The sequence below is a fragment of the Hoplias malabaricus genome, chromosome 14 (assembly GCF_029633855.1).
Source record: "Hoplias malabaricus isolate fHopMal1 chromosome 14, fHopMal1.hap1, whole genome shotgun sequence".
NCBI classification, from domain to species: domain Eukaryota; kingdom Metazoa; phylum Chordata; class Actinopteri; order Characiformes; family Erythrinidae; genus Hoplias; species Hoplias malabaricus.
In genome coordinates this window covers 10,604,797-10,619,465 of record NC_089813.1, presented here as the reverse complement: position 1 = coordinate 10,619,465, position 14,669 = coordinate 10,604,797, and the positions used below count along the sequence as shown (strand labels likewise).

Here is a 14,669-nt window from a genome sequence, read left to right as displayed (position 1 = left end):
GGGCTAATGGCGCACAGGTCATTAGGGGCCATATAACTCCCCCCTCACATAATCTCCGAGGTGTAGGTTTGTCTTTGATAAGAAGATATTGTCAGAAGCCTATCTAAGTGCCACTTTCGTAGGACTGGCCAGGAAAGTGATAAACTGGTCTAATGACTGTCTGTGTGTGTGTTTGGAGGAGGGGTCTTGTGAGTGTATATGTGTGTAACTGCCAGGCCATGAAAATGACTTGTGTGTTTTGTTTTTTTTTTGGGTTGTTTTTGTGTGCCAACAGAACTGAGGAACTGATTCACATTAAACGCAACAAGGCCAATTTGAAATTGTTAGATTGCAGATTTGCTGGGCTAATGTAGCACTTATGTAGTATGTACCATATACTCAATATGAAGCTAATGTGTGTGTTATGAAGGTAGTCAGTGAGGAATGGGTTTGTGGACTCTCATAAGGGCACCTAGGATTAACCCCTTACGGTCTACACTTATCATACTGCTACCAGTGTTAAGATTTGCTGTCCTGTAACTGCTACTATTATTGGTGTGAAGACTTGTATGGCCCTTGTGTTTTAAGAGTTGACCCCAGTATGAACTGAGAATAAAAAGGGAATCAGGGTGGTACTATGGACGCAGGCCAGGGCTTGTCCACCTGAGCTTGGACCACCTCTGTATTTCCGTGGTTTCTGGAGAGCAAAACACTGCAAACCCGCCCTCGCTTACGCTCCTCACCCTCTACCCATTTACCACTCCACTAGCCACCTCCGCTGCCCTCACCCTGCTCGGCTCACCACACCTTTGTACAACGTCACAAAGACTCTTGCTCAGGTGGAAAAGGTTTCGGCTTCTCTTTTTAGTGCGCGCGCTGTGCATTAGAAGGTCAAATACAGTGGAACCGTGCTGTGTCTTTCCCTGTTCTTAAGGTCTTAAATCCTTACACACTGTCCTGACATTTCATTTGCACTTTAATAAATGAATCAAATCTATTTACATATTAGTTTTGTATTTTTACTGAATGGGTTAGAGTTGTTATTGGTTTCAAAATGTTAATAACATATTTAATAACTTGATTATGATCTTGAACTGACGTCTAAAATAAAAAACGGTGACCCCTTGAACCTTTCTGAACTACAGGATATTTGTTTACTACTTAATATTCAGTCATTAGATTGATGATTAAATTAATAACTACTATATTACAATCGTGACAAATTACCCAATAGATGTAAAGTAAAATGACTTCAAATAAAAATACATTCATGTAGTTTAAAGTTAAGAACATTTTTATTTGCTTTTAAAGTTGCCTTTTCAGACGAGCAGTTTTATTGTGACAGAAACAATGTGGAAATGAGAGTGAGGAATTGAAGTGTGGGCCCACACTTGCAGTTTGAGGAAGGGGTTAAGGTAATGTTTTGGCAGTTATATGTACATGCCTTAAAGATGAGTTGAATGTCTTGCTGTGTCCCCCCCCACACACACACACACCCTCCACCTCATGCATGGGACTTTATTTGTTTTATGCCCTTGACATTTTTTTTAAAATGAGATGAATATAGATACAGACAGGGCCCCGTGCTGTGGAACAGAGCAGGGTGCCGAAGGCAGTCGAGGGAAGACAGCCATTACAAAACAGTTAAAGCCATGTCTGAGAGCAAGAGGAGCTTATCATGTTTCAGCCTACGCTGTCTGCAGCTCCTTGGCCATGGAAGGGGGTCGGGCTTTGCACTTTTTTTTTTCTTTTTTTTTTTTCCAAAGGTGCTTCAGCAAATGGCATTTCTCCGCACCTCAGCTACAGCCACATCACTGTTTGTCAGTTTGTTTTGGATCTAAAAGTCAGACGGATTATTACAGTCTCCCTGCTTTTGGCTTGTGCCTGAATTCAAAAGTGCAAGTTAGTGAATTTAGCTTTTTCAACAATATTGATGATACAGTGTGTTGATAACTGTCCCAGGTTGGTTACTGACCTTTCGTAATATGAGCCGCTCTAGTCCTTCACTGCAGTTGACAAGGTTTTCGTTTGTTTGTTTTTTGGCCCTGCTCAGCCTACATTTTCTAAGACTCTTGAGATGTATCATTTCCTTTTTATGTGTGCGATGCTCCTCCGGTAAAAGCAGTGCCAGAAAGTCAGCTTACATATAATAAGCTTGGGGTTCAGTCGGCAAATGTTTGCTTTATGAGCACAGGACATATATCCCGTATTACAACCACTACAAGGCAAACATACACACACACGCACACACACAGAGGCTGGCCCTAAGCACGGCTCTACAACATAGTCTTCCTCATTATGTTTGTAAATTTTACGAGGAAAATCACAGATCCCAGATCAGTCTCAGCAGCGTGCATTTACACCTCCAGAAGCAAAGCTTATTGGCTGCAGCTAGTGACGCTGATACCTCATGTGGAAAAAAAAAAAAAAGCTGGCAGCCTATGCCCACAGGGTAGAACTTGACTAACTGTAGTCGGGGCACACCGAGAAATAATTAACCCAGAATCATGTGTTCAGTGCTGCTAATTTTAGGCCGTAAAACGTCTCAGTGTCGTAGCTCCAGCCCCAGAATGTGCAAGTAAATTTTCCATTCAGTATTTGTAGGCACTCCATCTTGACAGCTTTTATGTTTGCAAGCCCTAATTAAAATTGTTGAAGACAAGCAAGAGTACCTGAGCCCCTGAAATGGATATAGTGTCATTATGTCACTTAGAAAAAGAAGTTGTATCTAAGCGGTGTATATATTTTAGTTAGAGTTCTTAAAGTGCTTATTTAGACTAAGATCACTGTCTGCCTTTACATAAGTGAATGTTTAATCGAGGAAATGAACTTCATATTACACGCTAATCATTTCCTCTGTTTACATTTATAAATACATGCGTCATTTTTACTTCTCTTTACTCTTTTGTCACCGTCTCACTGCAAGTTCAGTGCACAGTCGGACTTTCCATGACTTGTAAAGTGGATTATACAAACGTATATTTGGACCTCTGCAGAATTTTAAAAATACAGGTGGACCAGGAATAAACAGTCATGGTAAATATTTTATACTTTGATTACCATCACTTGTTCTGGACTTCGATGCACTCAGAATATTGTGAGTAAGAAATAAAAAGCCATCTTTGCTTTTCATGGACCTTTCTGCACTAATAAAGCTGCAGGTTTTCAAGGTTATTGTTTCAAACAAACAAGACAACCTCTACTTATTTGTTCATTTTTTAAAGCAATCGGCTAATAATAAAAGTTAATACAGTTTCTCAAGTTAGCCTCTCATTCTTTCTCATATTTTTTAAGCTGCAAACACACCGTTGAGTTTTATAAACAATTTGAGTCTGACTGCACATGCAGTAATCAGCCGTCAACTACGAGGCAACGTGTGGAAGTCAAGAGTTTATGTAAAAATGCTGTTACGTCTTATTCCTATGCATCGAAAACCAAAACTCACTGATTTAACCCCACTGTAACCTTACATTGAATATGGTCTGTGCCACTCCCTTGACCTCTCTTCACATACTCATCTCTAAGGGTAGAACTATCTGTGCTGTGGATATGGCATTCAATAGCAGCACTACTCTTGTGGGCACGCAAACACATTTCCCACAAGGCAACAGTCTAGGCTGGTGGTTTTGGCATCTGTTGGGATGTTTACAGCTGCCGTTGACTCTGGGCATGGCACACCAACATTAAGACACAAAGACACACACTCACACACTTGTTTTTTAAGGATATAGGGTCATTTAATGCACTTTTTTATACATTATATTATATTCTTTCAATCTAAAATATGCAAAGACTTACTGTAAAACATTCATTCACTTATGTATCATTTTCCAAAACTGTTCTCTTAGGAACTGGCCACTGAAAGGCTCCTCAGAACCAAAACGGTTATTATATGGCATCGGGCAAAGAGATTTTTTTTTTGACATTTATTTTTAGAGTGCATTTTTTTTATAGATATCATTACAGTCCGATCAAAAGGGCATATATCCATTTCGTTTTTCATATGTTATTTATTTGCTCATATTTGCAAACAGCATGAAATTTTGTGTGAAACTTTCACAAGCAACGGAGCATTAGAATTTGAGGAGAAATTATGTTAACATACATTTAAAGTCAGACAGCAGAATATTATTTAAAAAACAACAACCACATCCTTAGTCTAATTGTTTCTGTTATAAAACATTACAAATTTCGGGCTTTTTGTTGCTTTTGATTTTGTAGGTTACCTGTATTTTTTGTTTTGTTTTTTTCTTACAAAAAAAAAAATGCTCTGTAAATATACAAAAACCAACACAAATACACACACCAACATATACACACATAGAGCTATACAGTAATTCCCCTCTGAGTGAGCAGTATCCTCCCTGGCCCATGGGCTGTTTGGACAGACACAACTTTTCAGCCTTTGATGTTGCATCCTTTGGTGATAAGAAAGTGAATTTTGCTCCCAACTGGGCAGCATCTCCCGAGAAATCACTTTAAAGCCTCCTCACAGATTGCGCTTTCAAAGGCTCCGACTTTCATGTTTATCTCCTCCGCTCATTTTCTCTCCTCCATCTTTTGTCATTAAGAAGAAGATGGGCACGTACCATCCCGAAACGGGCCAGAATAACGCAACACACACACTGAAGGTGTGTGTGTGTGTGTGTGTGTGTGTGTGTGTGTGGTTTATGAAGAACCTCATTTTCTTCTTTTGCGATGGAGCTTTGATTGGTCTTTGATGAAGGTGGCTTTCATGTTGACTGTCAGCCCAGCCGCCATTATTTCACAAGCGGACAGTGCGGTCAGAACATGTTGAGATTCACAGTAATTGACCCATCATTATCCACTGACTTTGGCAGGCCCAGCCATCCTCTGTTTGCTCAATGCCGCACTTTCTTCTTTCTGAAAATATAACTAAAGGAGTTACGGGAGGGGGCTGAGGGGAACCATTCCCCCATGAATGCTCTCGCTTATTTCACTGCCTCCTCAACTAGTCCTGTCTATGAAAATTGGCTTAATTATAGGAATGGTTATGTTTCTTTTTTTGCCACGTTGCAACACAATTAGCCCATCTCCCTGGCTGCAATTTATTTTCATAAAAAACGAAGGCAGCGGCACGTTGATTATGAAGCGTTCGCGCTCCCGAGAGGGGCCGGCTCTATTGGTGTGTTAAATTTCATTAACTACAGTGTGGCTTAGTGGAAAAATATATAAAATCTCAAGCTGCCGCCATTTTCCTCAGCCACTTAAATGACTGATGACCTTAAAAATTCATTGCACTCTCAGATCTCAACCTGGCCAAGGATATAGTAGTTATAAGTGAGAGCGTATCAACACAACATTACCTATGCAATGCAGCTGCAAATACATGTATAAAAGGTACCTTGTATGTTGGACATGTGTAGCTTCATGTTTTTGTATAAATTCAGTACAAAGCTATAATCAGAGACCCTCAGAATGCAGACCTCATGTGATAGGCATGATTTAGATTGTGTGAAGCATGAAATGTAATGTAAAAGGTAGAAGTTTATTGTGTTATATAGTATCTAATATAGTATATAAAACTCTAATACTAGTCATTCTTTGTGGGTGTGCACTCTGAAGGAAAAATAAATAAGCTTAAAACATTTAGTCAGATTATCAGTTAAACTTTGAGAAGGTTATTTCTTTTTTCTTCTTAAGGGCATCAGCAAAACATTTCAAGATGGGGCTATTAGTGTCAGTCTCACTGTGCGATTCGCCTCTCCATGAAAAGAGCCAGGGTCCGGTTCCATGGTAATGATGAGGCGGTGCGTGAAAATATTGAATTGCAAAAACATCCAGGGTGCGATCCCGTGTGAATGCGCCTTTCAGCACAGGGCCGGCGCTCAGGCCCGAGCTTCTGAGTGATGGACAACAAATGGCATTCCGTGCTGGGGGCGGACTCTTTGGCCATCGGGCTGCTCAGGCAGAGGAGCCCTTATCTCTGATCCATCTGACCTCTGGATGTTTCACCACCAACCCGTGGGCGCTCTGACCAACGTTAACTCTTAAACTCGTGTTTCTATTCAGATATCGGTCCTAAGACCTATTATTCAGTCACTCCAGTTACGTGTTTAGTAGCTACATGTTGTTATGAGAGTGAGGAATTAAAGCGTGGACCACACAAAACTCTCACATATTGACAGCAGGAAAATGTTCTCTTCAGCTTGAGTGCATCAGAATGAATATTAATAACGTATCATTTATGTACCGCACTCTGCCAAAGTAAGAGGCCACCCCACCGCCTCTCTCGTCTGTCAGGTTTTTCAGGGTTGGCAGGAGGACCATTCCAGTTCAGGAAACTTCAGTTTTCTTCCTCTTTGTTTCCTTGAACTTCAGTTTTCTTTACGCAAGTGGATTATCTCGTACCCGGTCTTCTCAGAAATATCCTGAAGAAATGTTTAGTCACTGACTTTCTAAACACAGCACAATCCGTGTATTTTTACTGTATGCACTTACAAAGTAAGCTCAGTTGCTTTTCTGAGTCATTTGATGGTATCGTGATATTGCACCTAATAATATATAAACAGAGGAAGAGTTTATGATTAATGTGAGTAATAGTTATGCCACCACTGCTGCCATTTTGCCTGCGTCAAGAAGGGGCTTTTTTTTGCGTCTGTGATTGGTGGTATTAGCGAGAGAGGCCTGATGAATTCTAGGGGTGTCTGTAGGTTGGCTGAATGTCAGCACCCTTCCACACAGCCCACTCTCTCTTCACTGTTGCTTCCCCCTTCTTGCTTTTGCTCTGTGAACTGCATGTTGGCATCCATGCCCCTTTTCCGACTGCTGTCCACTTCTTCAATTCCTTTTCTTTTTTTTTTTTTTGCTTTCTTTCTTTTCTTCCCCCCAACACAACCCCCTTATTTCACTCACTCTTCCTCCCCTCTGGAAGCCTTTGAAAGGATGCGGCAGCTTTGTCCGCACCGATAAAAGATGCCATAGTTTCCCTTTTCCTCTCCTTTCTCTCGTCCCTCCAGCGGCTCCTGTAGAAGTGCAAATTGTTACCCTCCGAGGGGCTATCCTCCAGGGCCCCAATCCAGCCTGCTAATTACAGCCGAAGATTCCGTCCCTGCCGAAAAAGGCTGCGATTTCCCACAACCACCTGGCCTTCTTTTCTCGTCGGCTTTGATGGCAGACACCCCCGCCAGCACTCCGTCCCACCTCCCACCCCCTCCTTTTCCCCTCCCATACCTCACTTTTCTCTCCCTTGCTCATTAATAGGGGTTTTGAATTGCTTTCTGACCCTGACAAACTGCTCTTGTTGAAAAGGAGATGAGAGGAGGACTGGAGAAGGAGGAGGAGGAGGGTGGGTGGGGTAGGGGGGTGAAGGAATGGAAAGCAGTATGGGGGGGACAAGGGCAGGGGCCAAGAATGGAGGGGGCGGGGGTTATGGTCATACGGTGAGTTTGTGGAAGTATGTAGCAGAAGTTTCTTATTGTTATTTCTGCGTCTTGGTCGGCCTTCAATAAACCCCGCCCCCTTTACTCTGACCGCTTGTGTCTTACTTCAGTATCGTCACTAAACATGGACAGAAACAAAAGGGCACAGTGGAAGAACTTTGGCTACTAACATCCCCCCAATTTCCCCAACCTTATCCATCCATTGACAGAAGCCAAGCCCCTTCTAAGCTTCGGAAGTGAAGTTGTGAAAGTCTTGGTAAAACATTTACATTTACAGCAATTGGCAGACATTCTTATCCACTGTGACTTACAGACGTTCTTTGTTGTCTGCTTGGGAAATCTATCTTTATGCTAGTGTTAATTTTACAGAGACTACTATTACTTCAGGCTCCCTATTATCTGTTTTTGTCATTGACCTGATATGCTCATGTGAAGGATATATGTTGCACTGTAATCTGTATACATCACCATTCACTTTTTTTTTTATGTAGAAATGGCTGCTATGACCTTCCTCTCACTGACGGCTTTCTGTGGTTTACCTACTTTACAGGTCCACTGTATGGGCATACATTTTAACGCTGTCACTATTGATTATATAAGTAATTTAAAAATGATATAAAACACAAACATTTGATTTTACTTCATGTACAGAAAGCAAATGAATATGTTTCCACACTGTAACCTCACTTGTACCTAGAACAGTAAGATTCTGCTAGTGTGGGTTTCCTCATTTTCAATGATGCTCTTAGAGCGCTAAGAGCTCCCCCTTGTGGAGAATGTTCAGCCTGCTAAACAGAGCTTCATAATGACCTACGAACCCCCTGTTCATGCTTTAATTTTCAAACTAATCACTGAGCATATTAATCAAAGACTAAAATGTAATTAACTCCACTGACCCAAAAATCCAGCCCACAACAGTTCTGTGGTCAGAATCGGACCTCTGGGTTTGGATTGGAATTGGCTAAACGCTAATCTTCCACATAATTGCTATAAATGATACCAATTAAGTGAACATATAAGTAGACTGTATTTCTGGTCTATTCCATATCCCTGATCTACTGTATCTCAGAAATGTTAGAAAGAAAGAGAAATAACATCAAACTAATGAGAATAATCAAAGCTGAAAGTCAATGTTTTTTCCCCAGTCTCTATGTTTTTAATTATATAACTAAAGAGGAATATAACAGAGCACTCCTTTCACCGTTTACCTGTCACTACCCATGCCTCTTAGAAGTCACTAATCAATACTCTCTCATTCCTCTTCGGTAGTCCAGAGTGAGTGCAAGAGAGGGAGAGAGAGTCGGCCAGAGCTGTGGGAGCAAAACAAATGACTCCGTTATACACTTGGACTCTATGACATTATCAGCTGGGAGGTCCCCAGAGGAGAGTCTTGTACGAGATTAGAGTCCCCCACAAAGGGGAAAGGCATGTCTTAGCTCTGCGCTGGCTGCACGCCGTGGCTCTGGAGATAATCATTAACTGTGCTTCACAAAGATGCTCCCTAAAGTGCAACTGTTTGTCCTGCTTGAGTGGACCGCAGAGGGCACAGCTAGCCAGCCTCGCTAAACCCGCTGGCTCGTCACACACGCGTGGCTCATGACTTAGCAGGAAGTTGCTTAGCATTTACGAACACTTCCTAGTCTAAGTACGTTAACTGGGAGAGACAGAGCCAGGAACATCCTATTTATCCATTATACCAAACACATGGCGGTGAAATTTGTTTGCCACATTTACAGCGTATTAGACATCACTTAGAACAGCTCAGGAAAGATGAACGGATCATAAGAAGATGAAGCATGAGTCTCATCCTCATTCACTGCTGTTTGTCTCTCTTTCTCATCATCAAAGCCTTGAGCATCAGTCGCTTAGTGTGGTGGCTTAATGCCTGGCAGACTGCTGTAATTGAGTGTGTTGAGACTGTTTTCGGAAGCCTGGCAGAGATGCCATTTAGACACACACACAAACACAGACACACACACACACACACACACACAGAGTACTTTGTGACTTTTCTACTCTTTCTCTATGCCTCCATGAAGTCAAGCCACATCCTCCAGCTAAACATAAAATGAAGATCCGGTTTCGGAGTTGTGTTTTATGAGCGGTTAGAATGCCAGCTTGTGTGGGTTTTCGTCCGCTCCTGAATTGACCATTCGCAAATGTCTCTGAGGTTTTTTGAAGACGTCAATTAAAGTTTTAATTGGAAATCAGTTATGCGAAACAAATGTTTTCCTCATGAAGAAGGCTCTGTCTGTCACAGTCCTGGACCCTGCATGCAGTGTTATAGCATCTTATAGGAGTTGACTAAACTTATGTTAACTGTGCAAACAGTTCGCTGGTAGCAAGTGTGGAAAGTCTGAAAAATCATCACCGATTCAGTTGACGTTTGTTGAATTTTTCTGTTATTTTGAAAATCTGAAAAATTGAATGTTTTTCTAAAAAAATGTATTTATTTTTAAGTTCGGTTTAGCTCTTACTTCTTTTCTTTGTTCTATGTAATTGTTCTTTGTATCGATATGACAACATTTTCTTGGCTTGTCATACTCAAAATGACCAAAAATGGGTCTATTCAGTGTCCATCTTTTTAATTTATATTGAAATTGGAGCCAGTGTTACACATTATTGTGATGACAAAGACCTGGCACATATTGTAGCACATATAGCTTTTGATTTTAGCCAACTCTGGATCAAGGCAGTGTTGTGATTGTATGAACCCTTCACTGTGCCACCTGAAGTCATATAACAACCTTTTGTTTGTTATTCTTTGCTGTTTGACTGACATATTTGGAATGTCAGGGGGTCAGAGGGCTTGGCTTTGGGTTGTTTTAGAGCCCACGAGTTGCCCTCCTCACTTTTCAGCATCTGTAGTGAGGATCAAGTCCCAGGTATGTGTGTGACAGATGAGTTGGTTAATTTTCCTGATGTAGTGAGGGTGCAGGGGTGATTGAAGTTGAACGTACATATTTGCAGTGAGTGTCCAATAGATTATGGATTTGGCTGGATCTGCTGTCGTCTGTGTTGCAGCTCTGATTATTCTATAGTCATTGATTCAGTTTTAAACGCCTCAAAGATCTCACAGTCAATGTCAAGAGTTTACAAGTGTGCAGAGTGGGCAAATTCTTAAGATGTTGTTTAGGAATCGCAACGTATTTAGGGTCCAGTTTTTCAGAGACAGTGTGGTCTGTAATCCCTCAGATTTCTTAAATGTAGAATGAGTTTGTTTCTTCTGTTTCTTTATTTAAATGACAGATGAGTTTACGTTAAATTTACTTCATGAAAATACGTAAAGTTTACTACATCATTTGAACACAGCTATCTTTCACATTCATGATGATTCGACCAATAAAAATGCTTTAAAAATCCATTGAAAGTTGAAGATAGTTTTTTTTTTCTTTCTCTTATATAGTCAGTATATGGTAAAAATCTGGATTATTTCCAGGTTCACTGGACTGAAAACTCTCTCCACAGTGTCCAAGCTATACTAACCTATACTGAGGATCATGTTGTTTGGAAATTCACTTGGCAAGGTGAACGCTAATGTTTATCAGAACCTCTTTCGGCAACATGTGTGTCCTTCCCAGCAGACATCTCCCAGTCTGCCATGTCGTAAGATAATGTCCCTTGTCACACTGCAAACAGCAAAGCAGTTCCTTTATGGTATTAAGTCTGAAATAAGAAATGGCCGTCCCGAAGTCTGGATAAGGACACAATGGTGAATCTCTGGAAGATCACTGGTTACAAAAGTTCTGGCTAAGAAACCCACTATAGCTACCAAACTGAGGAAAAGACCCAAATCAATCCAGAACAGTGTGAGAATTTTCTGATGTCCTGTGTGTGCAGATGAAGCCAAAGCAAGGGTCACTAAACTTCCCACAAATTTCTGAAAGATGCAACCAGATGTTCTCTAAATCTGATCAGTGCTCATTTACAATTTTCTCCAAATTTGTAATTTTGGGATATTTTTTTGATGGGCTCTCTTTTCAAATAATATATATATATATATATATTTAGATTTGCCTGAATCTATTAACGTTAGACTAGCTGAGCAATGACTTTGAAAAGTAGGCCAAAGTAAGTTGTTCTCTAATTTTTGATCTTGAGATACAGAGAGAATCTTATCCCAGATATTTCCTATAGTCTGATGACCATTTAAGACCATTTTCATCATCTAAGATCATTTTCTGCCTCTACTGTGACCCCAGGCTACTGGAAACGATCAATGACCTCCCACAATTTTTTGAAGATATGACAACTCTCATTTGTGAATGACTGTCATTCAAGCTTTAATAGTGAATGGGCTGAAATGGAAACATTCTCAGTGGCTTCTCAGCGTGCATGTCAGCACTTGGGTCTTTAATTAAAACTAGGTGGCGGATTCCCCGTGCGTTCTTTTGACACCTCGATATTTATCTACCGGACCCGGCTCAGGGCAGGACCTGTGCAGAAGGGAAGAGTCTTGTTTGGAGAGATTTTTCCTTTGATGCCCTGTTCTTCCAGTGAAAAAAACAAAAAAGGTTAAAAAAAAAACAAAAAAAAAAAAAACCTGCCGCCACATCTGACTCGAGTTTGCTGAAATAACAGCAAATGTTTGTCTTGTATTGTATGGCACACTGTTTGAGAAGCAATAAAGCCCTTCTTCCAGTGCCTAAAGCACCTCTTAATAAAATACTCAAGAATAACTCCTTTACCTTAATCTCAGCCATAGATTACATAGCTCCGGGCGGGAAATTAGGAGCAGACCCCCGTGGCTTTCCTCTGGGTCCACTACAGTGAGCTAGTGAACTTTCACTCGTCCGTTTTAGAATTATGAGGCCAGTCACTGTTTTTTCTCTTTGTTCTTCCCTTTTTTTTTTTTTTTTTTTTTTTTTAGAAGAAGAAGGACTAGCTTGTGGCTAGTGGCTAATACAATCAGATTTCCCCTTCAAAGGCCTAGTCTTGATCACTGACAAATAAGAGTCCTGCTGGTAAAGGTCAAGGGTGTGTACATGTCTCTGTGAGAGTGTGTTTAAGAGAGTGTGTGGGGTAGTGTGTCAGTATGTGTCTGTGAAAGAGGTGGTGGTGTGTGTGTGTGTATGTGTGTGTGTGTGGGGGGGTGGTGGATGGGAGATACATTTATAGTAACAACAAAGAAGAGGTGAAAAATAGCTGAGAGTGAGGAATTGAGTGAGCAGTATCCAGTGGACTTGGAGTAAAGTGTAAAAACAGAAAAATAAAAGGTAATGTCCCAAGAAAGTCCTAAGATAAGAAAAAGGAGAAAAAAAACAGGAAAAATATTATTTGGATTAATAACAAAGTTCAAATAAAAAAGGACTAAAATAGTTTAGCCAGTTAGCCAGTTAACCCTTCGAACCAAAATGTGTGGGAAATACACATTTTAATACGTGATTTTAACAGTCATTTACAAAAAAAAAAACATGACTAATCATGACTAATCATTAAAGTTTTCACAGGCTTCCTTCAGAAATAATGGTGAAAAAGATTGGATTCAATTGGAAAATCTAGATGCAGAGAATATTACTGAGACACTACAGTGTATCTCCATGTGCCACTGTATTTACAGGTTGGAGAGTCTAGCGCTAGGCGGCCCATAAGTGTGGGCTGTGGGCCAGTGTTAGCTCATGAGGACGTTTGATTCGGCCCGTCAGAAAGTTACTCTAACCACCCCCCTTCCCCGGCCCACTGAGAGAAGAAAATATTTGTAAGCTGTATGTAGCATTTATGCTTCTTATATTCATTTAAAATGATAACAATGACATTCCTTGAGCATAGCAACAAAATATAATATATGTCCCCCCTCCAGGACAAAGCTTGACCTCTCTCTGTCTTGTGTTTATACTGTAGAAAGAAGACCTTGGAGAGAGGGATAGAGTGTGTGTGGGAGTGAACGAGTGAGACAGTAAGGCAAACAGTGAACGGGAGTGTGTGTGAGTGAGTGAGCTAGTGACCTATAGAGGGAGAGCGAGAGAGAGAGAGATGATGGCGAGAGTGAGAAATGGCAGTAGAGGTGTAGAGGTGTGGGCGATTACATTTTCACCTGTCATGGCGGTTCTCTCTCAAACACTTCCAAACATTTCATTGGACGTTTGATCCTCCGAACCAGTACAATGACGAGGTGTTCCCAGATCAAAGGAACGTTCAGTGTGAGGACATGTATTCAGCAGGAGTGTGTGTGTGTGTGTGTGTGTGTGTGTGGAGTGTGGTCAAATTACTGAAGTCTCTCTTTTTGTCTTGCATTGCTGAGCTGTACAACAGTCCGATCTTCCAAGAAACGTCTAAGAGAACTCTGTTTATGCTTATTTGTGCATTAGAAATGCGGTGAAGAAAGCAAAGTAAATATGAGCGAGGGTGGCATGTGGTCAGTGTGTGTGGAAAATTCAAACAACAAAAAAAGCATTGTAGCACAGTAGCATTTAGTCAAAGTCAGAAGCCAATGGGAGACTCCCCAAAAAAGGCAGGAATACCAATTTGTGTGTGTGTGTGTGAAAGTTACTTTTGTGGTGGTGAAACGGGGTGTTCACACTATGAAAGTACATAAATAGGACTGTTTTTTTTTCTAGCTGTAAGTGTCAGGTCTCAAGTCAAGTGTTTCAGTTGAGAGAGAAAGAGTCCAAATACAAGCTGTTTATTTTCAGGCCTGCAGGTGTCTGCTAATGGCTTATTGCTTTAAAACGACTACTTCGCTTCCAGCCAAGCAACTGACGACTCATGTCAGAGGGGCACATCTGTGTGTGTACTTTGCATATGAGTTTAGTGGAGGTAAGCAGATGAACACAAAGAAAGAACAACAAATAAATACATTGTAATTCATATTAAGATTTTAAAACGTATGAATATGTTTGTTCTTAATTTTTTTTAACATAATTGCAAAGCATCAGAATCCAATGGATTTGAACTAATAAATAATGTTATAAATAAATATAATGTAATAAATAAATGTATAAATAAATATAAATGTAATAAATAAATATAAATGATCCAAAGTTACTTGGAATAAAAACACGCTCCTTTAATTTTACACTGAAAGTTAAGAAGTTTTTTTTTTCTCCTCCATCATTACTTTTTATAAAGATACATTGTTTTATTCCAACAGTGACAATATACATGTAGTCAATCCCCGAGTTTTGTCTTGACAGTTCCACGTAGTTTCAAACATAATGAACTTCAGATTGGTTTCTCGGTGGAACAGGTTCAGATATTTTTTGTTTGATATACGTTTCCAACCAAATAATCTGTTTTCCATCAGAAAGAGATGAACAGAACACTGGAGCACTGCTTTTGAGCACAGTT

General features: G+C 40.5%; 1 protein-coding gene across 9 annotated transcripts in view; it reads left to right on the top strand.

The window, feature by feature from the left end:
• The window catches only part of prdm16 (PR domain containing 16), a 284,189-nt gene that overhangs the window by 77,038 nt on the left and 192,482 nt on the right, over positions 1–14,669 (top strand). The window contains exons 1-2 of one of the 9 annotated variants that reach the window (XM_066643469.1): positions 13,068–13,087; positions 13,224–13,278. The exons of the other annotated variants lie outside the window; for them this stretch is intronic. The gene's annotated coding sequence lies outside the window, so the exon portion shown is untranslated. Of the gene's footprint in view, positions 1–13,067; positions 13,088–13,223; positions 13,279–14,669 lie in introns of those variants that run through there. 9 annotated transcript variants of the gene reach the window in all.